The following is a 23,629-nucleotide window of genomic DNA, read 5'->3' as shown; positions in this document are numbered from 1 at the left end:
CCTACTTGCAGCCGAACACCACCTCTCCCGCTTTTGATTATGTATGGACCGGCATTCTTACCTTTTCTAACACATTTTTCAGCAATTATGGTTGGAGAATCACACCTACTCACAGCCGAACAACTCCGCTACCGCATTTGATGGTGTATAGTCGGGATTTCTCACCCTTTCTCATCAGCTTTTTGCAAATTATTCCCTGACCTTCACACCTACTTGCAGTCGAACAGCTCTGCTCCCGCTTTTGATTATGTTTGGTTAGATATTCGAACCTTTTCTTAACTGCTTTTTTACAAACTTTGGTCGGACGTTCACACCTTCTTGCAGCCGAACACCTACGCTTCCTGTTTTGATAGTGTATATTCGGGCATACCAACCTTTTCTTACCCGCTTTTTACAAACCATGGTCGGACTTTCACACCTTCTCTTAGCTGAACAACTCCACTCCCTCTTTTGATTGTGTACAGTCTGGTATTTTAACCTTTTCTTACCCGCTTTTTACCAACTATGATTGGACATTCACACCGTCTTACAGCGGAACACCTCCGCTCCCTCTTTTGATGGTGTATGTTTGGGCATTCGAACCTTTTCTTACCCGCTTTTTACAAACCAGGGTCGGACTTTCACACCTTTTAGTAGCCGAACAACTCCGCTCCCGCTATTGATTGTGTACAGTCGGGTATTTTAACCTTTTCTTAACCGCTTTTTACCAACTATGGTCAGACATTCACACCGTCTTACAGCGGAACACCTGCTCTCCCGCTTATGATCATGTACGGTTTGATATTCGAAAATTTACTTTCTTGTTTTAAAGCAATTATTGATGGACATTCAAACCTTCTTTTTGATGGTGTATAGTCGGGCTTTCGAGCCTTTTCTTCCCGGTTTTTACAAACCATGGTCGGACTTTCACACCTTCTTGTAGCCGAACAACTCCGCTCCCGCTATTGATTGTGTACAGTCGGGTACTTTAACCTTTTCTTACCCGCTTTTTACCAACTATGGTCGGACATTCACACCGTCTTACAGCGGAACACCTCTGCTCCCGCTTTTGAAGGTGTATAGTCGGGCATTCGAACCTTTTCTTACCCGCTTTTTACAAACTATGGTGGGACATTCAAACCTTCTTGTATCTGAAAACCTCCGCTTTCTCTTTTGATCATACATTGTCGGACATTCGCACCTTTTCTTACCCGCTTTTTACAAACCATGGTCGGACTTTCACACCTTCTTGTAGCCGAACACATCCGCTCCCGCTATTGATTGTGTACAGTCGGGTATTTTAACCTTTTCTTACCCGCTTTTTACCAACTATGGTCGGACATTCACACCTTCGTACAGCGGAACACCTCCGCTCCCTCTTTTGATGGTGTATGTTCGGGTATTCAAACCTTTTCTTACCCGCTTTTTCCAAACTATGGTCGGCTATTCACAGCTTCCTCTCCACCATACTTGTATGGTTGGATATTCCCACCCACTTGCATCCGAAGACCTCTGCCCCAAATTTTGTTGATATTTAGTCGGACATTCGCACCTTACCCGCTTTTGGCAAACTATGGCCTTCTTGCAGCCAAACACCTCTGATCTCGCTTTTGATTATGTAAGGTTGGGCATTCAGACCTTGCTTCACCTGCTTTTCACCAAATATAGTCGGACATTCACACCTTCTTGCAGCCGAACACTTCCGCTCCACCTTTTAGTGTTCTATCACATCTTTTTTTCACCGCATTTTATACATTATGGTCGGAAATTTTCAACCACTCTCATCCGAAGACCTCTCCTCCCGCTTTCTTTAATATATTTGAACTTTAGTCGGACATTCAAACCTTCTTGCAGCTGAACCACCTCCGCTCCCTGTTTTGATCATATATGGTCTGGCAATACTACCTTTTCTTACCCGTTTGTGAGTAATTATGGCTGGACATTCACACCTACTTGCAGCCGAACACAACCTCTCTCGCTTTTGATGATGTATGGACCGGCATTTTTACCTTTTCTAACACATTTTTCAGCAATTATGGTCGGAGATTCACACCTACTCACAGCCGAACAACTCCGCTCCCGCATTTGATGATGTATAGTCGGGCATTCTCACCCTTTCTCATCAGCTTTTTGCAAATTATGATCTGACATTCACACCTACTTGCAGTCGAAAAGCTCTGCTCCCGCTTTTGATTATGTTTGGTTGGATATTCGAACCTTTTCTTAACTGCTTTTTACATATTTTGGTTGGACGTTCACACCTTCTTGTAGCCGAACAGTTCCACTCCTGCTTTTGATGATGTATGGTTGGGCATTCACACCTTTTTTTTGCCCATTTTTCAGGAATTATGGGTTGACATTCACACCTTGCAGATGAACACCTCCTATCCCACTTATGATCATGTGCGGTTTGATTTTCGAAAAGTTTCTTTCATGTTTTCTAGCAATTATTGATGGACATGTAGACCTTCTTGCAGCTGAACACCACCTCTCCCGATTTTGATGATGTATGGACTGGTATTTTTACCTTTTCTAACTCATTTTATAGATAAAATCCCAAGAGTCTGCTGAGAAAAGAGAGTGAATGCGAAGTAGACTTTAACACGGCTATGGGAGCGAGCCGAGTGTGGGCTAACCGGGAGAATTGCTTGAAAGAAACGCGACACCGAATGAGCGATCAGAACAAAGCCTCAATACGGGATTCTCGTGGTGTTTTTGTTGCTGCCTTGTCTTTTGCACAGAGTAAAAGACAAGGCAGCCATCGAATAGGGCCCGATTGTTCCTAGTTGGTCAGCCGAGGAGCAAGGGGGGGGGGGGGAGCAAGCGTCTCAACCAAGCAAAGCTCACCATGGGGAAGGTGGCTATGCCAACTAGCCTGATGCCCTGCTCCCGCAGTGACGGATAATCGTACTCTGGTTTCTCTTCATAACGTACAAGTCTTTCGCCTTTTACTAAAGATTTCTGTGGAGAGCAGCACTAATGAGTTGTTTCTATTTTTGGCAGGCTTTACCTTTGCGGGTGAAGCCCTTTCTGTCTGTGCAAAAGAAATCTTCTTACTGTGCAGAGTGACTTCTCTGAGTAGAGTCGCCTTACTTGTTGCGACTGTGCCGATGTTCGAAGCTGGAGTGCAAAGTTGTTGCTTGAATGGTGCTTGCTGGAGCGTGCGGGAGTGCAAAGTTATACCATTTAAAAGGGCTGAAGAGTGCTCAGTGCAGCGGGTGGGCGACACTCTGGCCACCTTGAAAACCGAGGTTACATCCACTACCAGGGGCAGCCCAAGTTCTGCCGCAAGTGTGGTGAGCATGGGCACCTGGTTGAGGCTTGTACCAAGGTGTTATGTGGGAAGAGCAGAGAAATTGGGCAAACTTTTGGAGAGTGTCCAAATGGCAGGAAATGTAATCTCTGTGGAGAATTAAATCACCTCTTCAGAGATTGCCCTAAATCTTTTGCCAACAAATTAAAGACGGTAAAGCCACAGTCAAGCCAACAAAGAGAAGGACCAAAGGTGGCAGTTGGTGAACAAAGTGAAGAGGTTGACCCAATAAATTCAAACTTCCCGCCAAAAGCTTGGATTGGAAGTGAGGAGCAAAAAGGGGAGGGGCCTGTAGAGGCCTCACCACTCAGTGTTGAAGTCTGTGAGAATTCACAGGCAGAGGGTGGAGCTACGCTAAATGAGGAGGAAGAGCAGACAGGTGAGTCTAGTGAAGATACTCACCTCCCCGAAGGTCAACAGCCGAAGAGGAAGGCATCTGAGCCTCTGATTCCCCAGTGGTATCAGAGAAGAGGGGAAGGGTTAGGTCCCTTTCAGACAGTTCTTCAGTGGAAGAACCTAGAGTCTTCCCCTCCGACTCACCAAATGAGGTCTCCTTTTTAACTTCAGCTCTGCAATCAACCCCCAGGGACTCAAAGTTAAATGCAACATTGCGTCAGAGGCCAACACCGAGAGTCTGAAAAGGAAATATAGATCACCCTACTCACTTTTCACCTAAAGAAATGAAGGAAGAGCTAGTTTCCCAAGAAATAACCTGTGTGTAATTTGTTTTGATAACTTAGAAAAACGAAAATGACATACCTACTTTCCTTTATGCTTTTAATGGTTCTCACCTTCTCAACACTAAATGTGAGAAGTGTGAAATCAAAGACAAGAGCCCAGAGTATTTTATCCTTCTTAGACTCCATAAAATCAGATGTGTTTTTAATACAAGAATGTGGACTACCTTTTTTAAAAAACCATAGACAATGGGAGGAAATGTGGCCCCATTTATCGATATGGAGTGGCTCAAATCAAAATAAAAATGATGGTGTGGCCATTCTAATTAAAAATCTGCATGTTCTGGTGAAAGGTAGCACAGTGGTGAGAGACGGACGGGCACTTTTAGCACACTTGAATTTTATGGGGCAAGACTTTAACCTCTTAAATATTTATGGTTTCAATGGAAAAAATGAAAGGTATGACCTTTTAGAAGATATACAGCTTTACATGCTAGGGCAAGTACCTTTAGTTGTAGGAGGGGATTTTAACTGTATCTTGAGCAGGAAAGATAGAAAAAGAGCAGGGGTAGATTTTAAAGTGGATAAGACTTCGATTTTACTTCAGGGCATATGCAGGGATTTTAAGCTTACTGACTGTTTTAAAACCATGCATCCCAGAGAGGAGGGCTTCACCTGGTTTAGTCATGATGGCACCAGAGCCTCTCGCATTGATTATTTCTTTACTAGAGATTGCCCACCCACTGATGTTAGATTAACCCCTGTTTTCTTTTCAGACCACCTTATGCTCTCCTGCACCCTTTCACCCCCTTCTGGTGTGACGGTAGGAAGTGGTCTGTGGAAACTCAACTGTTCCCTGTTGGAGGATGAAATCATAGTCAGTCAGTACAGGGAATGTTATAAAGAGTGGCAGACCCTTCAAGACCTCTACGAAACACATGCACAATGGTGGGAAATGGTGAAGGAAACGACCCAGACTTTTTTTAAACAGCAAGGTAAACGTAAAAAAAGGAAAGAGAATAGATGTATGATGGGACTACATAAACGCTTACAGCGCTACTTTAAACTAAATCAGTGTGGCATAAACTTTAAAGAAGAAATCAAAGATGTCAAAAAGGAAATGTCAGTTTTAGCAGAAATAAAGAGTAAAGGAATTTTTGTAAGAAGCAGGGAGCAGGAAATTGAGGAAGGTGAAAAAGAAAGAAAGTTATAAAAAAAAAGGAGTGTATTCAAAATCTAAAAAGAGAAGATGGGTTTTTAACAAAATCCACACAGGAGATGATTGAAACTGTACATACCTTTTATAGTAACATGTACAAAGAGAAACCAGTGCACTTGGAAACATCGGCAGAAATCTTAAAATTCGTTGACAAAACCGTAAAAGAGAATGCACACTTAAAAAAATGCCTAACAGGTTTTAAGAGAAGTCGAGCTCCGGATTTAGACGGGCTTCCTGCAGAATTCTATCTGACCTATTGGGACCTTTTATCATCAGACATTTTAGATGTTTTTAAAGATTTGGAAAAACTCGACCGACTGCCTGATAGTTTTAGAGTGGGAATAGTGACTCTACTTTATTAAAAAAATGATAAGACTGACCTAAAGAATTGGAGGCCCATCACACTTTTAAACTTTGACTGTAAACTTTTTAGCAAGGTTTTAGCGACACGGATGTCCTCTGTTTTAGAGGAGGTAATTCACCCAGACCAAGCTTGTGCCATCTCAGGGAGACAACTCACCGACAGCCTCGTACTGATTCGAGACATCATTGATTACGCTAGAGACAGAAACACCCGGCTTGTCATCTTAAATTTAGACTTTGAAAAAGCATTTGATTTGGTCTCGCATCAATATCTCTTTCAGGTGTTGCAGCCATCGAAAAGGGCCCGATTGTTCCTACTTGGTGAGCTTTGCTTGGTTGAGACGCTTGCCCCCCCCCCCCCTGCTCCTCGGCTGACCAAGTAGAAACAATCTATTCGATGGCTGCCTTGTCTTTTACTCTGTGCAAAAGACAAGGCAGCCACAAACACCACGGGAACACCATATTGAGGCTTTGTTCTGACCACTCATTCGGTGTCGCGTTTCTTTCAAGCAATTCTCCCGGTTAGCCTGCACTCGGCTCGCTCCCAGAGCCGTGTTAAAGTCCACTTCGCATTCACTCTCTTTTTTCAGCAGATTAAAAGAAAGTTTCATCTTGGGCTCCCTGAAACTTCCATCCTGCACCGCTGTTTGCTTTTTCACAAGAGCAGAGGAGAGCGCACCGTTCCCAGCGGCACTGCAGTACCGGGTCGAGGCTTGGAGTGAACGGAGCAAGCTTCTTTTTCAACTCCTATTCTTAAAAATCCATTTAATATGTTGTCCTCGTATAGAGGACATATTAAACTGATAAGAACAGATACTACACTTGATCTTAGCCAAAAGGCCGAGAAGCGATAACTGTCCACTGTTTCAGGTCCGAGGGCCCTTGCTGGCACAATGCGCACTTGTAGCAGTGTTCTTTTTATGGCCATAGATGGCCAGAGTGTCACGTTGCACCTCCGCCCACCCGCTGCACTGAGCACTCTTCAGCCCTTTTAAATGGTATAACTTTGCACTCCCGCATGCTCCAGCAAGCACCATTCAAGCAACAACTTTGCACTCCAGCTTCGAACATCGGCACAGTCGCAACAAGTAAGGCGACTCTACTCAGAGAAGTCACTCTGCAAAGTAGCAAGATTTCTTTTGCACAGACAGAAAGGGCTTCACCCGCAAAGGTAAAGCCTGCCAATAATAGAAACAACTCATTAGTGCTGCTCTCCACGGAAGTCTTTAGTAAAAGGCGAAAGACTTGTATGTTATGAAGAGAAACCAGAGTACGATTATCCGTCACTGCGGGAGCAGGGCATCAGGCTAGTTGGTATAGCCACCTTCCCCATGGTGAGCTTTGCTTGGTTGAGACGCTTGCCCCCCCCCCCTTGCTCCTCGGCTGACCAAGTAGGAACAATCGGGCCCTATTCGATGGCTGCCTTGTCTTTTACTCTATGCAAAAGACAAGGCAGCAACAAAAACACCACGAGAATCCCGTATTGAGGCTTTGTTCTGACCGCTCATTCGGTGTCGCGTTTCTTTCGAGCAATTCTCCCGGATAGCCCACACTCGGCTCGCTCCCATAGCCGTGTTAAAGTCTACTTCGCATTCACTCTCTTTTCTCTGCAGACTCTTGGGATTTTATCTATAAAATGAATTCCTTCACTCAAACTATGTTAAAACTGCTTTGTCGTTCATATTTACCATGTCTAGAAAGATTTAAACAAAAAAAACAACGTTGTACTTTGCAGTAAAAGAAAGAGCAAATCTAAAGTTTCAGGAATCCGAGAATAAGCTTACTTTCATGAGTGCTTCACGATTTCGGATTTTGCTATAAAATGAATTCCTTCACTCAAACTAAATTAAAACTGCTAAACCGCTAATCTGTTACATGTAAGGCAGATGTCAAATTCACCGAAATAGGATCTAAGGGTATTCGGCCAATCGAGCTGTAGCAGCTTCGGTAAAAGAGTATAAGTTGAAGAGTTTGTGAATAAAGGTGTGCGCACACATAGTGAGCTGTAGGAAAATAGGCAGGGAGCAATGCCGGCTGGGGTATATGTTCTTGTATGTTGTCTGACTGTTTGATTTGAATGTGTTGTGTAAGTGTCCTGTTGAATGTTTGGGCTTTGACACTTCACTGTGGTTGTTAACTGTGTGGTGTGTCCTGAAATGTTATATGTTTGGGCTGTGTGACATGCTTAATGCTTGTCAGTAGCTACCCACTTATTCATATATAGCAACTGACAACATAAGAAGTCCGGACATACTTTGATAGTAGTTGTAGAAGTATCCTTATTGATAATAGATAAACTAATTCATAATGATAGAACAGTAGATGAACAGGTGCCTGCACGTCTCACGAAAATAAAATGGGTGTATGATTGCTGACGGCAGAGCAATACTGCCAAACTTATGAGTTCTTGTGGCAAACTTGATTCAGTGTCTTGACGTGTATACGCTGTTTCGCTGACTTGATTGTCACAAGAAACAAAGTGTGTTTGATAAGATCCGACCATTTTATTACGGGAGGATCAGTATGTATGGATTCTGATGTGACTGATAAACCCATTCGTATCTTAAGCATAATCTAATACGTGAGACAACGCCCTGGCACACAATCAAAAAAAAAAGAGAGAGCGGTTTTGTTTCCCCACAGTCCATAATGTAGAAAAGAGAGAAAAAAGCCTTTCTGATTTGGTGTGTGTGCTCATAGTGCAGAGTGTAGAGAAAAGAGAGAAAAGAAAGCCGTTTTGGTGTCACGGGTGTTGTGACTTACACACACACATTTCTGAATTGAGAAAATAAATTATTTTAGAGGAAGCAGTAGAGTTTAGATCCCACATTTGTTGATAGGCATTCATTTATTTCTTCACTTCTGATGAAGTTTCAACAATAAACAACAAACTTTGTATTATGACAAAGAACCAGACTCATTCTTCAGGAATCCGAAAATAAGCACGAATTCGGATTCTCCTATAAAACGAATTAATTAACTCAAACCAAGTTAAGACTGCTTTGTCCTTCATATTTATTCATGTCTAATCAAGTTTCAACAATGTTGTACTTTGTAGAATGAGAAAGAACTTCTTCAGCAATAAGCATCCCTCGACATATGACGAAATACAGATTTTGCTATAAAATTAATTTCTTCTATCAGCGTGACTTAAAACTGTTTGTCCTCCTTATTTATCCACTTCAAATCAAGTTTCAACAATTAAAAAAAAAATGTAGTTTGAGAAAGAACAACTTAATCTTCAGCAATCAGCATAAAAAGAGGGTAACAAAAGGTGCAAATGCCAACCATACATCACTAAAAGGTGGAGCGGAAGTATTCAGCTGCAAGTAGGTGTGAATGTTCGACCATAATTTCTAAAAAGTGGGTAAGAAAAGGTTCGAATGCCCGACTAAATATTAACAAAAGCGGGAGGAGAGGTCTTCGGATGAGAGTGGGTGAGAATTTACTACCATACAAGTATGGTGGAGAGGAAGCTGTGATTGGCCCCCTGCTGAATTGCGGTAATTAGGGACCAGTGTCCACTGAAAGGGGTAAAAAGGGACGAGATCGTACTTTTGAATCAATGGCCAGAAGCCATTGGCAGTGCAGGCATCAACAATAATGGTGTTATTTCACCCATTAACACTTAAGGTACCTCATGCAGTGGCTGTGATATGGTTACTTAACAAAATATCTTTACCAGACATCTCTCCTACATAACAGTTCTTCTTTCACAGCCACACCTTGTTGTCGAGAGATGTGCTACACTTAATCCATCCACACTGCTACCTACCCCACAGATGGAAAGCCTCATGATTGCATGTCAGAAATAACCATCAGTGTTTTACCCAGGCCAGACTTAACTGATATACGTTATGAAAATGCAGAAATAACTATATTTATTCAACAGGTCAAGCAAAAAACCCTGATGGCACAAATGCTACAGGATTTGCAGTAGTAACAGAAACTGAAGTTTTCTTAAAACAACCACTACCAAAAAATTACTCTGTTCAAGCAGTCGAATTGGTAGCTTTAACTGAAGCTTGTAAATTAAATAACAAAAAGGTTGTTAACGTTTACACTGACAGTCAGTATGCCTTCTCAACTGTACATGTGTTAACACAGCATTGGAAAAACAGGTATGTTGACATCCACAGCTAAATGTATAAACTACAAATATTTTAGCATTATTAGATGTTATTCAATTGCCATCTACAATAGACTCGTATGAATGACCGGAAGGAAAACCATACTGCCAAAGAATTTGTTTAAATATGCTGCAGTATTGAGCCACGGACCATGTCATGTCTCAACAGGAGGGATGGAAGCAATAATGAACAAGGTTTTTACAGCATATGGTTTTACTAATTATTGAATTTTTTTTTTAGAATAAATAAATTAATAAAGTTTTGTCTAGCAGGTCAAATATGTGCAAAATACATTCCACATGGCAATCTAAGACCAAAACGAAGATAATTCCCTAAGCCAGTGTATCTTTTTCAACATATTTGTTTGTATTTCATTATTTCATTATTGTGTAGATTTCATTGAACTAAATTAATGTTAAGGGAAACGATTCTGCTCAGTGACAACAGAGGTTTTTACCAAATGGTCTGAAATATTTCCATGTGCACAAGCAGATGCACTCTCAGTAGCAAAATCACGCGTAAAATAACTCATTTCTAGATTTGAAATTCCTGAAAAGATCTTCAGTGATAATTTGACACACTTTGTAAACTATGTCATCTCACTGATGGCAAAGAACTTAAAATAGATCTTAGAAACCACTGTGATATAGAAGGTTTCGCTAACACATTGGAATTGTTTTACTATTTACATATGCATGTGCAGTGAAGAATTGCTTGCTGCTGATAAATGCAAAGAAGAACAGCTTACACATAGATGCTCACATATAGGCTGCTGAATGCAATGAAGACCTGCTTATCCAGTAAAGTTCAATGTCAATGTGTAATATTCAATTAGGATTTGCAAAACAGTGAAGTTAAACAATGAATGGGTCCATAGTCGGTATGAGAAGACTACAGGAATATTTACCTGGGTGTACGTTCAAACAGAGATGAGAAAATTGCGATAAATTATTGTTTGTTTGTTTGTTAGTATGTATATGAATGTTATGTGTATAAACTGTGTTGAGTTGTAGTTACTCAGTAGTGTCTCAGTGAAACAACCGATGGGGGAAGCCTTGCGGTGACAACAAAAGCAGTGTTTTACTGATCAGTCAAGTTGCTCCAGTGTACTCCATACAAACTGGTTGGCTACTGAAGGGATAGAAAATGGGGAATGCTCTTTTTAAAGCAAACAAGGAATTAGATGGGAAAAATACATGTTTTAACGGGACCCAGACAATATTATATAGATGTCGCCACTGAAGTAAAGAACATTTACGTGGGATGGTGTGAGGGTCCTCGTTTGGCTGACGTTCGCCGATATGCTCGCCATGCTCAGAACCAAGTTGAGACGCGTAAGACAACCAAAAGGGACAAGTGTGAAAAGGAGCTGCATTTGTCAACCATGACCATGTATTACGCAGTTGGTGTAAACAGAGGACGAGGCCGAAGTCGAAGACGTGGACGTGTGGGAGAGGAGGTCGAAATGGGCCACGCCAGAGCTATGATCCGAATATTTGTTTTTACTGTGGCCAGACTGGACACTGGAAGAAGGACTGTCCACAGCTAAAAAGTGATGAAATTGGGCAAAAGGCTGACTGAGGGTGGGAGGCAGGTTCTGGACGTCACGCGGCAGCGGAGCCTCCACTAATGGGTGATAGCACAAACACACTCACACATTCTTCCTGCTCTGTGTAGTGAAGCAACGCTTGCCGACTGTGATTCACGTAGTAAAGTTTTGCATGCTATTTCCGTCCTAGAGCAAAGATATTTCTCTCAGAATATAGGAACTTATGTTCATCAGTAGTGACGTCAGGGGAGTTTTATTGTCCTCCAAAGTTAAGTGGAAACCACGTTTACTGTATGTCTGCATCAGGCCAGGTTGTGAAGGAGAAAATGACAATGCCCATTGCGTGTTGTCACTCCCGATGAGCTCTCCTTCAAACACTCATTTTTGTTATCAGAGTTGTGTCCCATTAACCTGATGGGCTGTGATCTCATGTGTAAATTAGGCATTATTTTAACTTCTACACCAGAGGGTGTTAAGGTTATGTTACAGCCTGACAAAGTTTTCACAGCAGTGCAGTTTGATTCATCGGCACTTACATATGCTTATGAGTGGAAACTTCCCAGCTCTCCTTTTTCACAACAACTAGTGGAAGAAGCAAAAGTGTTAGTTTCACCCCTTTCTGATTTCATGCAACCTACTGATTTGCACAGCACATCACACATTTCTTTGGGGCCTGACAATGACTATGAGAAGAAGTGAAAAAATATGTGCGCCTACTTTATTGGCTGTGTCGCTCACTCCAGAGCACTTCGATTTTTTTAATGTTTGTGGTACTCGCCCTCACATTTCCTTGGCCAAACGTACACACTGGTAGTGACAAGGTGTGGGAGAGTTTGTTGCTACATGTCAGAAATAAATGGAGTGGACTGTTTCACCTGCTGATCCAAATTTGATGTTTTCTGAACGATTGTCAGCATAGAAAAAAACATTTTTGAGTACAATGCATTGTCAAAGAACTGTGGACTTAATTCCTACCACAGAATCACATTTTGAAGCATGTTTTCTATCTGAAACAGATTTGTCTTCGATACCCATGTTGGCTGAAGTGCCCAATGATCTTTGGGCTAAGAGCAAATATGATGTGGGGTTGATAAAAGGCTGTGAACCAGTAATTGTCACCCCTAAATCAGACTTTTGTCCATGTAAAAAACAATACCCTTTTAAGCCTGAAGCAATTAAAGGGATTAAACCTGTTTTTCAATCTTTTCAGAAAACAGGCGTTATTGTTCCTTTTGAAAATTCACCTGTGCTTACTCCATTGTTTCCTGTTAAAAAGATTAAAGATGCTGGCCAGCCAGATGAATGGCGTTTTGTACAGGACCTCCAAGCGGTGAATGCTGCAGTTCAGCCACATGCTCCTACTGTGCCCAACCCACACACTATTTTGTCTCAAATTACATCAGATGCACAGTTTTTCTCACCCTGATAGCCCATTTTGGTTTGCTTTTTAGTTTGAAGGGAGATCTTGGACTTTTACCCGGTTATGCCAGGGGTACTGTGAAAGTCCCACTATTTACAATGCTGCCCTCAAAGCTAGTCTGGATTAACTTCAATCAACCACAGGCTCTGCTCTTTTGCAGTATGTGGATGACATCCTTTTATGTGGTCCATCTAAACAACAGTGTGAAAAAGACAGTGAATCTGTTGAAACATCTTCCTTCTTATGGCCATAAAGCCAGCCTTTCTAAGTTACAGTTTATACAGGACGAAGTCACCTTTTTGGGTCATGTGATTTCTAAGGATGGGCGCTCACTTTCTCCTAAACATGTTGCTGCAGTTCAGATCATTCCTAAACCGGTTACTAAAAAACAGCTTATGTCATTCTTAGGTATAACATCTTACTGCAGGAACTTTATTCCTAACTACTCTTTTCTCGAAGCTCTCTTAGGTGCTCTTATCCATGGTAAAGGCAGCTGCAGTTCTGACATGCAGCTCCAGTCAGCTGATCGTGTTCCATGGACTCCTGAGGCTGAATCAGCCTTTAGTCAGCTTAAGCTGGCTCTTCAAACAGCACCAACACTTGGCATTCCAGATCCTCATAAACCTTTCATACAGGCAGTTGATGAGAAGCATGGTTGTATGACATCTGTTCTTATGCAGGAACATGGGGCAGGCAAAGGCCAGTGGCTCATTTCTCAGCAAAACTGGACTCTGTGGCTGCAGGCCTGCCTGGTTGTCTTCGTGCTGTTGCAGCTGCAGAGAAAGCTGTCCTGGCCTCCCAAGATATTGTGGGCTACGCTAATTTGACTGTTTTGGTTCCTCATGCTGTTGCCATTATTCTTCTCGAGCAGAAAACTTCACATCTTTCAACTGCTTGTTGGCTCAGATACACCTCTGTGCTCCGTGATATGCCAAATGTCACTGTTAAACATTGTACTGTTCTGAATCCTGCTACTTTGCTTCCGACTCCTGAGGATGGGGAGCCTCATGACTGTGAAGCTGTTTTGGAACAAGTTTGTACACCCCGACCTGATCTTTTAGAGACTCCTCTTCCAAACTCTAACATGTTTCTTTTTGTAGATGGATCAGCTTTGCGTGATCCAGCCACAGGTACTAACTGTGTTTGGTTTGCAGTATGTTCTTCACATGACACTTTGTTGTCTGGTTCTCTTCCTAAACATTTCTCTGCTCAAACTACTGAGCTTATTGCACTTACTGAAGCTTGTAAGTTGGCAGCTGGTAAGTCTGTCACTATTTACACAGATTCCAGATATGCTTTTGGTGTTGTTCATGACTTTGGTGCGCTGTGGAAACACAGGCATTTCCTTAAATCAGATGGTAAAACTATTCTGAACTCCAAGCAGGTTTCTGATCTTCTTGATGCGATCCTTTTGCCTACAGCAATCTCGGTCTGTAAGTGTACGGCTCACACTAACTCAGACGATCCTGTTGCTTGTGGCAATGCCAGAGCTGATGCTGCAGCTAAGCAAGCAGCTAATTTTTTTCCTGTTTTCGCTTCCCTCTCTTTGCAGGCAGAAGACTCCCTCACAGATCTCCATGCTTTGCAAACTTTTGCCTCTGCAGATGAAATTTGGTCCTCTGGACGCATTTGGTCCTCTGTGGGTGCAACTCATACGGATGGTGTTTGGATGTGACCTGATGGTAAACCCTGTCTACCTAAACATTTTTTTCCTCATTTTTCAAAATTGACACATGGGTTGAACCATGTGTCAAAAGGGGGGATGCTGAATGCACTCACTGCTCAGTGGTTCACAAAAGGGTTCAGTTCATATGCGCAAAAATACTGTCAGTCATGTATGGTTTGTGCCACACATAATGTAGGAAAGGCATTACACACATCGCAAGTTGCACACCCTCCACCAGAGAAACCTTTTGAACATTTGATGATGGATTTTGTTGAACTCACACCAGCTGAAGGAAAGAAATATGCACTAGTAATAGTGGACGTGTTTAGTAAATGGGTTGAAGTTTTCCCTGCAAAACATGCAAACAGTAATGCAGTGACTAAAGCACTGCTAAACAGAAATCATTCCTAGATGGGGCATTCCAGAGAAGATCAGCAGTGATAATGGCACACATTTTGTAAACACTGCATTGACTGAGGTTGGTAAATTCCTGGGAATAAGCTTGCGCACACATTGTGCTTATCATCCACAGAGTGGAGGTGCTGTGGAAAGAGAAAATGGTACATTAAAGTCCAAGTTAGCCAAATGTTGTGAAGAATCAGGTCTGCCATGGACAAAAGCATTACCTATTGTGCTTACCTACATGAGAATGAGAATCAGAGCTCAAGTGAATCTCAGCCCATTTGAAATTTTATTTGGCAGACCTCCTAACCTAGGATTGGGACCTGTAACCAGACCCCTCCCTTCCACAACTGTTTGTGATGATGCTATGTTGTCTTACTGTCGAAACCTTTCCACTGTTCTATCTCAAGTTTCACAGGCAGTAAAAGCAGCCCTTCCAGCCACAGAAAACACACCACTCCAACCAGATGACAGGTGGTGAAGGAACTTCGCAGGAAACATTGGAAGTCCAAACGTTGGCAAGGCCCGTTCCAGGTGCTACTGGTCACTCACACAGCTGTTAAAGTTGCAGAGAGAGCAACCTGGATTCATGCCAGTCACTGTAAGAAGGTACCAGAACCAGTAGATTACTTCCACCCTGACATACATCAGCCTAACCAACACGCCCGGAAGGACAAAGATAAGAGTCAGCAGTAAAAGCTGTACTCCACCGGTGTGTTAAGTGCTAGTAACCTCTGACACCGAAGATTGAAACATTCTTACTGAGACCAGCGATGAAGATGATCATACACATGCTGTGAACCATGGAAGAAACTGTTTGTTGTTTGTATTTTCTTATTTGTAACCAGCATGTGCACATTGTATCTTGATTTCACAGGAAGCAAAAATACAGGGCTGCTGTATTTCCCCACGACCCGAGAGACCACCAGACGCCCGAAGCCACACAGCCCCCCCCAGCACACACCCAACCGCCCAGAGCGACGGGACAGCAACCCACCACTACCACTATGTGATCAAGCTAATCAGAAGGGACCAGAGAGAATTAAATTCAGCCAATTGATGTTTTGAGGAAGCAGACATTGTTTCCATGCTAATATAATCTAAAAGAAAATTTCTAAACTGGTTAATACACAGATTGTTCTTCGCTTTCCAGTTCATGAGAATAGTTTTCTTTGCTATACATAACACTGTGAGGATCATGTGTGCTAAGCTAAATTCCACATTGATGTTGTCTAAGTCACCCAGTATGCACAGTGTGGGGCATGCAGGAATGCTACACTTTAGTCATGTTGATAGGTCCGCACAGACTTCAAGCCAGAACCTCTGGACAGGCGCACAAAACCACAAAGCGTGTGCATAATCATCAGGTGTGTTATCTGTGCAATGTGAGCAGATGTTTGAGTGTGTTAGACCCATCCTGAACATCCTTTGTCCTGTATAGTGTGTTCTATGAAGAATTTTGTATTGTATGAGCTGTAAATTAGGATTTCGAGTCATTCTGAAGGTGTTCAAACATATATGTGGCCAGAAGCTATGACTAGAACTGATGGATAAATCTGCCTCCCATTTTGAGGACGGTAGAGACATTGTGTCATCTATCTTAGACAATAATTTATATATTTTTGATAGTAGTTTTGGGGTGCAGATGCTTAGAAATTCTACTACCCTAATCGGGAGTTGTAAGTCTGGTTGGTGGAGGATATATTTCTTTGTTATTATAGACTTAAGTTGTTGATATTCTAGGAATTTATTGCTGCCTGTCTCATGTTGTGATATGAGCTCATCAAATGAAATAAAATGTCCATTTTGGATTATATGTTCCAGATGTTTGATTCCTTTGATCTTCCACAGAGTAAAGTTTAGCATTTTTTTGTTTTGCAGGATGTCAGGATTGTTCCAGATGGGTGTAAGCTTACACGGGATAAGTGAAGACTTTGTTATTTTAAGAAATTCCCACCAGGCTGTCAGAGAGGTGCTGATGTTAATGCTTTTGAAACATTTGTGATTTTTTACGTTTTGACTAATAAGTGGCAGGTCAGAGATTTCCAGATTATCACACAATGCTTGTTCTATATTTATCCATGTTCATCTATTGGGCTAGGTTTAAACCATTTTGATATATACCGTAACCTATTGGCTAAGGAATAGTGCTGAAAATTAGGTAAATCTAATCCACCACTGTCCTTGGTCTTCTGTAGGGTTTTTAAACTAATACGTGGTGGTTTGTTTTTCCACAGAAATTTGGAGATGCATGAATCTAGTGAATTAAACCAAGTAGCAGGTTGGTTTTATGGGGATCATTGAGAACAAATAGTTAACTTTTGGTAGTATCATCATTTTAATGGTTGTAACTCTCCCCATAAGTGATATAGGTAAGGACTTCCAACGAGAGAGATTGTCCTCTACTGTCTTTAATACTTAAATAAACACATAAATTAGCTTTGTTAGCTCTGAGAGCCTGGAGGAAATGTTTATGCCTAAATATCTAATATTTCCTGACTGTAAAGTGATCGCAGGTATATTCTGGACCCTACAGTTAATGGGCAGAACTGTGGTCTTAGACCAATTGATAGAGTAGTCAGAAAGTGCTGAGAATTTATTTATGAGTGTGATCGTGAGTGAGAGACGTCTGTGAGTTCTGAAGGAAAAGTAATACATCATCAGCATAAAGACTTATTTTATGCTCAATATTTTGGGGTTGGATGTCTTTAATATTTCTATCTTGTCTGATAGCAGCTGCTAAAGGTTTGATGAAAATAGCAAAAAGTGAGGGAGAAAGTGAGCAACCCTGTCTTGTACTTCTCTGCAGACTGAAGCTTGGAGAAGTTTGATCATTTGTCCTGACACTTGCATTTGGGGAGTCAGTTATTTTCTTGTGAGGAGATAAGAGGCTTTAATAATAATATCTTGCAAGAGAGAACAACACAGTACAGAATACAGAGTTGCTCTGACCACTGAAGCAAAAACACACAGTTATATTGCCCGCTCATCACGTCATCTGTTTTTGGGTATAATTGATTGTTCTTCTAACTTTCCTCCCCAACCATCAGTTGAGGTTACCCAGACACACTCGTAAATACCAGCCTAACCCTGTCCCCCCTAAAGTGCACCTATCTCATTATAACAAGCCCACCATTGTAAAGAGGAATTTAAGAAAACAGGGCAGGGTGGTACCTTGCAGCTCGGTCATTTGCAGGTTATACACAGTAACACTCAATACAATGCATATAAGAATTATTTTCCATTACATTCCTCCCTTTTGATTATAATAATACCATTATATTAATCAACCCAAAAGAAACAAGGAAAATAATAACTTTATCTGTAAAACATCAGCCTGCATTTGCACACAACGTGAGTTTAAAATGCAGGCATCATAGTAATAAAGGGTCCAATGATAAACAATCAAAACATGAACAATTAAACATGATTATCTTCATCCCTCTCTAAGTCAGCGTCACTAGAGGAAAGATTTTGAAAGCAAGAAAGTTATTTGAGTCATTTGGTCTTTTTCACACTGTTGTTTAGATGGACTACATAAAAGGATGTCATCCACATACTGCAAAAGAGCAGAACCTGTGGTTGATTGAAGTTAATCCAGACTAGCTTTGAGGGCAGCATTGTAAATAGTGGGACTTTCACAGTACCCCTGGCATAACCGGGTAAAAGTCCAAGATCTCCCTTCAAACTAAAAAGCAAACCAAAATGGGCTATCAGGGTGCACTGGCGACAAGTCAACCACTGAGAAAAACTGTGCATCTGATGTAATTTGAGACAAAATAGTGTGTGGGTTGGGCACAGTAGGAGCATGTGGCTGAACTGCAGCATTCACCGCTTGGAGGTCCTGTACAAAACGCCATTCATCTGGCTGGCCAGCATCTTTAATCTTTTTTAACAGGAAACAATGGAGTAAGCACAGGTGAATTTTCAAAAGGAACAATAACGCCTGTTTTCTGAAAAGATTGAAAAACAGGTTTAATCACTTTAATTGCTTCAGGCTTAAAAGGGTATTGTTTTTTACATGGACAAAAGTCTGATTTAGGGGTGACAATTACTGGTTCACAGCCTTTTATCAACCCCACATCATATTTGCTCTTAGCCCAAAGATCATTGGGCACTTCAGCCAACATGGGTATCGAAGACAAATCTGTTTCAGATAAAAAACATGCTTCAAAATGTGATTCTGTGGTAGGAATTAAGTCCACAGTTCTTTGACAATGCATTGTACTCAAAAATGTTTTTTTCTATGCTGACAATCGTTCAGAAAACATCAAATTTGGATCAGCAGGTGAAACGGTCCACTCCATTTCTTTCTGACATGTAGCAACAAACTCTCCCACACCTTGTCACTGCCAGTGTGTACGTTTGGCCAAGGAAATGTGAGGGCGAGTACCACAAACATTAAAAAAATCGAAGTGCTCTGGAGTGAGCGACACAGCCAATAAAGTAGGCGCACATATTTTTTCACTTCTTCTCATAGTCATTGTCAGGCCCCAAAGAAATGTGTGATGTGCAGTGCAAATCAGCAAGTTGCATGAAATCAGAAAGGGGTGAAACTAACGCTTTTGCTTCTTCCACTAGTTGTTGTGAAAAAGGAGAGCTGGGAAGTTTCCACTCATAAGCATATGTAAGTGCCGATGAATCAAACTGCACTGCTGTGAAAACTTTGTCAGGCTGTAACATAACCTTAACACCCTCTGGTGTAGAAGTTAAAATAATGCCTAATTTACACATGAGATCACAGCCCATCAGGTTAATGGGACACAACTCTGATAACAAAAATGAGTGTTTGAAGGAGAGCTCATCGGGAGTGACAACACGCAATGGGCATTGTCATTTTCTCCTTCACAACCTGGCCTGATGCAGACATACAGTAAACGTGGTTTCCACTTAACTTTGGAGGACAATCAAACTCCCCTGACGTCACTACTGATGAACATAAGTTCCTATATTCTGAGAGAAATATCTTTGCTCTAGGACGGAAATAGCATGCAAAACTTTACTACGTGAATCACAGTCGGCAAGCGTTTCTTCACTACACAGAGCAGGAAAAATGTGTGAGTGTGTTTGTGCTATCACCCATTAGTGGAGGCTCCGCTGCCGCGTGACGTCCAGAACCTGCCTCCCACCCTCAGTCAGCCTTTTGCCCAATTTCATCACTTTTTAGCTGTGGACAGTCCTTCTTCCAGTGTCCAGTCTGGCCACAGTAAAAACAAATATTCGGATCATAGCTCTGGCGTGGCCCATTTCGACCTCCTCTCCCACACGTCCACGTCTTCGACTTCGGCCTCGTCCTCTGTTTACACCAACTGCGTAATACATGGTCATGGTTGCCAAATGCAGCTCCTTTTCACACTTGTCCCTTTTGGTTGTCTTACGCGTCTCAACTTGGTTCTGAGCATGGCGAGCATATCGGCGAACGTCAGCCAAACGAGGACCCTCACACCATCCCACGTAAATGTTCTTTACTTCAGTGGCGACATCTATATAATATTGTCTGGGTCCCGTTAAAACATGTATTTTTCCCATCTAATTCCTTGTTTGCTTTAAAACAAGTATTCCCCATTTTCTATCCCTTCAGTAGCCAACCAGTTTGTATGGAGTACACTGGAGCAACTTGACTGATCAGTAAAACACTGCTTTTGTTGTCACCGCAAGGCTTCCCCCGTCGGTTGTTTCACTGAGACACTACTGAGTAACTACAACTCAACACAGTTTATACACATAACATTCATATACATACTAACAAACAAACAAACAATAATTTATCGCAATTTTCTCATCTCTGTTTGAACGTACACCCAGGTAAATATTCCTGTAGTCTTCTCATACCGACTATGGACCCATTCATTGTTTAACTTCACTGTTTTGCAAATCCTAATTGAATATTACACATTGACATTGAACTTTACTGGATAAGCAGGTCTTCATTGCATTCAGCAGCCTATATGTGAGCATCTATGTGTAAGCTGTTCTTCTTTGCATTTATCAGCAGCAAGCAATTCTTCACTGCACATGCATATGTAAATAGTAAAACAATTCCAATGTGTTAGCGAAACCTTCTATATCACAGTGGTTTCTAAGATCTATTTTAAGTTCTTTGCCATCAGTGAGATGACATAGTTTACAAAGTGTGTCAAATTATCACTGAAGATCTTTTCAGGAATTTCAAATCTAGAAATGAGTTATTTTACGCGTGATTTTGCTACTGAGAGTGCATCTGCTTGTGCACATGGAAATATTTCAGACCATTTGGTAAAAACCTCTGTTGTCACTGAGCAGAATCGTTTCCCTTAACATTAATTTAGTTCAATGAAATCTACACAATAATGAAATAATGAAATCCAAACAAATATGTTGAAAAAGATACACTGGCTTAGGGAATTATCTTCGTTTTGGTCTTAGATTGCCCTGTGGAATGTATTTTGCACATATTTGACCTGCTAGACAAAACTTTATTCATTTATTTATTCTAAAAAAAAAAATTCAATAATTAGTAAAACCATATGCTGTAAAAACCTTGTTCATTATTGCTTCCATCCCTCCTGTTGAGACATGACATGGTCCGTGGCTCAATACTGCAGCATATTTAAACAAATTCTTTGGCAGTATGGTTTTCCTTCCGGTCATTCATACGAGTCTATTGTAGATGGCAATTGAATAACATCTAATAATGCTAAAATATTTGTAGTTTATACATTTAGCTGTGGATGTCAACATACCTGTTTTTCCAATGCTGTGTTAACACATGTACAGTTGAGAAGGCATACTGACTGTCAGTGTAAACGTTAACAACCTTTTTGTTATTTAATTTACAAGCTTCAGTTAAAGCTACCAATTCGACTGCTTGAACAGAGTAATTTTTTGGTAGTGGTTGTTTTAAGAAAACTTCAGTTTCTGTTACTACTGCAAATCCTGTAGCATTTGTGCCATCAGGGTTTTTTGCTTGACCTGTTGAATAAATATAGTTATTTCTGCATTTTCATAACGTATATCAGTTAAGTCTGGCCTGGGTAAAACACTGATGGTTATTTCTGACATGCAATCATGAGGCTTTCCATCTGTGGGGTAGGTAGCAGTGTGGATGGATTAAGTGTAGCACATCTCTCGACAACAAGGTGTGGCTGTGAAAGAAGAACTGTTATGTAGGAGAGATGTCTGGTAAAGATATTTTGTTAAGTAACCATATCACAGCCACTGCATGAGGTACCTTAAGTGTTAATGGGTGAAATAACACCATTATTGTTGATGCCTGCACTGCCAATGGCTTCTGGCCATTGATTCAAAAGTACGATCTCGTCCCTGTTTCCCCCTTTCAGTGGACACTGGCCCCTAATTACCGCAATTCAGCAGGGGGTCTTTCATTAGGAGTACTGGACTCCCCCGTGCACGGTTTCAGCTCCGACCCTGGAAAGCGGAAAAAACGTTGAGATCTGGTTTGAGGACCCAATTGTTGAGAAAAGTCTCTCAATGAGACTCAGAGTTGCTGGAGTCAGTTAATGCAAATGTTTAATCTTGCAGCAAGTTCAAGAATGTGTGTGTGTATGGGTGTATGTGTGCGAACGTGTGTGAGTTTGTGTGTGTGAGAGTTTAAAGAACCTGTTATCCACAGGCAGGTCTTAACAAGTATGGCACAGGTCCAGCCTGTCTCATCTTTTTTGGAAGGTCCAGCGCTCGGCCATAACCCTTCTGTCTGTTTGGACTCTCACATACATTCGGTTAATCATAGAAAAACGAGAACAAAACTTTTTAGCCCCTTAAATTCATAAAACAGACATGGTGCAGTTATTTCCATTCTAGAAAATAAGAGTAATCACCACCATTCCTATAAATTCTGGATATTCTAACAATCTGAATCTTTTTTAAATGTTCGATGAAGCCCTTTGCTGTTCTGTTTAGAGACTCAGCTGATCATAAACCAAGTTTTGCTCTTGAACCAAGCTTCTAAACTCTTCACCTTTTTCATTTCTCAGTTAGTATTCACTTTAAAACTGATTAAAAGAAAAATTAAATGAATGCCTATCAACAAATGTGGGATCTAAACTCTAGTGCTTTCTCTAAAATAATTTCCTTTCTCAATTCAGAAATGTGTGTGTGTAAGTCACAACACCCGTGACACCAAAACGGCTTTCTTTTCTCTCTTTTCTCTACACTCTGCACTGTGAGCACACACACCAAATCAGAAAGGCTTTTTTCTCTCTTTTCTACATTATGGACTGTGGGGACACAAAACCGCTCTCTCTCTTTTTTTTTTTGATTGTGTGCCAGGGCGTTGTCTCACGTATTAGATTATGCTTAAGATACGAATGGGTTTATCAGTCACATCAGAATCTATACATACTGATCCTCCCGTAATAAAATGGTCGGATCTTATCAAACACACTTTGTTTCTTGTGACAAGTCAGCGAAACAGCGTATACACGTCAAGACACTGAATCAAGTTTGCCACAAGAACTCATAAGTTTGGCAGTATTGCTCTGCCGTCAGCAATCATACACCCATTTTATTTTCATGAGACATGTGCAAGCACCTGTTCATCTACTGTTCTATCATTATGAATTAGTTTATCTATTATCAATAAGGATACTTCTACAACTACTATCAAAGTATGTCCAGACTTCTTATGTTGTCAGTTGCTATATATGAATAAGTGGGTTGCTACTGAAAAGCATTAAGCATGTCACACAGCCCAAACATATAACATTTCAGGACACACCACACAGTTAACAACCACAGTGAAGCGTGTCAAAGCCCAAACATGTAACATTCAACAGGACACTTACACAACACATTCAAATCAAACAGTCAGACAACATACAAGAACATATACCCCAGCCGGCATTGCTCCCTGCCTATTTTCCTACAACTCACTATGTGTGCGCACACCTTTATTCACAAACTCTTCAACTTA

The 23,629-nt window shown here is 41.3% G+C and overlaps 3 non-coding genes across 3 annotated transcripts; 1 reads left to right on the top strand and 2 right to left on the bottom strand.

Annotated features, from left to right (window-relative positions):
- Positions 1-2,886: 2,886 nt before the first annotated feature.
- On the top strand, positions 2,887-3,000 carry LOC140287096 (U5 spliceosomal RNA). The gene has a single exon (XR_011911456.1). It is a non-coding gene; the product is annotated as a U5 spliceosomal RNA (small nuclear RNA).
- Positions 3,001-6,219: 3,219 nt separating this feature from the next.
- On the bottom strand, positions 6,220-6,403 carry LOC140287074 (U2 spliceosomal RNA). Its single transcript, XR_011911440.1, has one exon. It is a non-coding gene; the product is annotated as a U2 spliceosomal RNA (small nuclear RNA).
- Positions 6,404-6,711: 308 nt separating this feature from the next.
- On the bottom strand, positions 6,712-6,825 carry LOC140287093 (U5 spliceosomal RNA). The gene has a single exon (XR_011911454.1). It is a non-coding gene; the product is annotated as a U5 spliceosomal RNA (small nuclear RNA).
- Between the last annotated feature and the right edge of the window lie 16,804 nt (positions 6,826-23,629).

This window comes from Leuresthes tenuis, unplaced genomic scaffold (genome assembly GCF_036924035.1).
Source record: "Leuresthes tenuis unplaced genomic scaffold, fLeuTen1.0.hap1 SCAF_108, whole genome shotgun sequence".
Taxonomy (NCBI): Eukaryota; Metazoa; Chordata; class Actinopteri; order Atheriniformes; family Atherinopsidae; genus Leuresthes; species Leuresthes tenuis.
The sequence above is the reverse complement of the archived record's forward strand: the minus strand, read 5'-3'. Positions and strand labels throughout refer to the sequence as shown.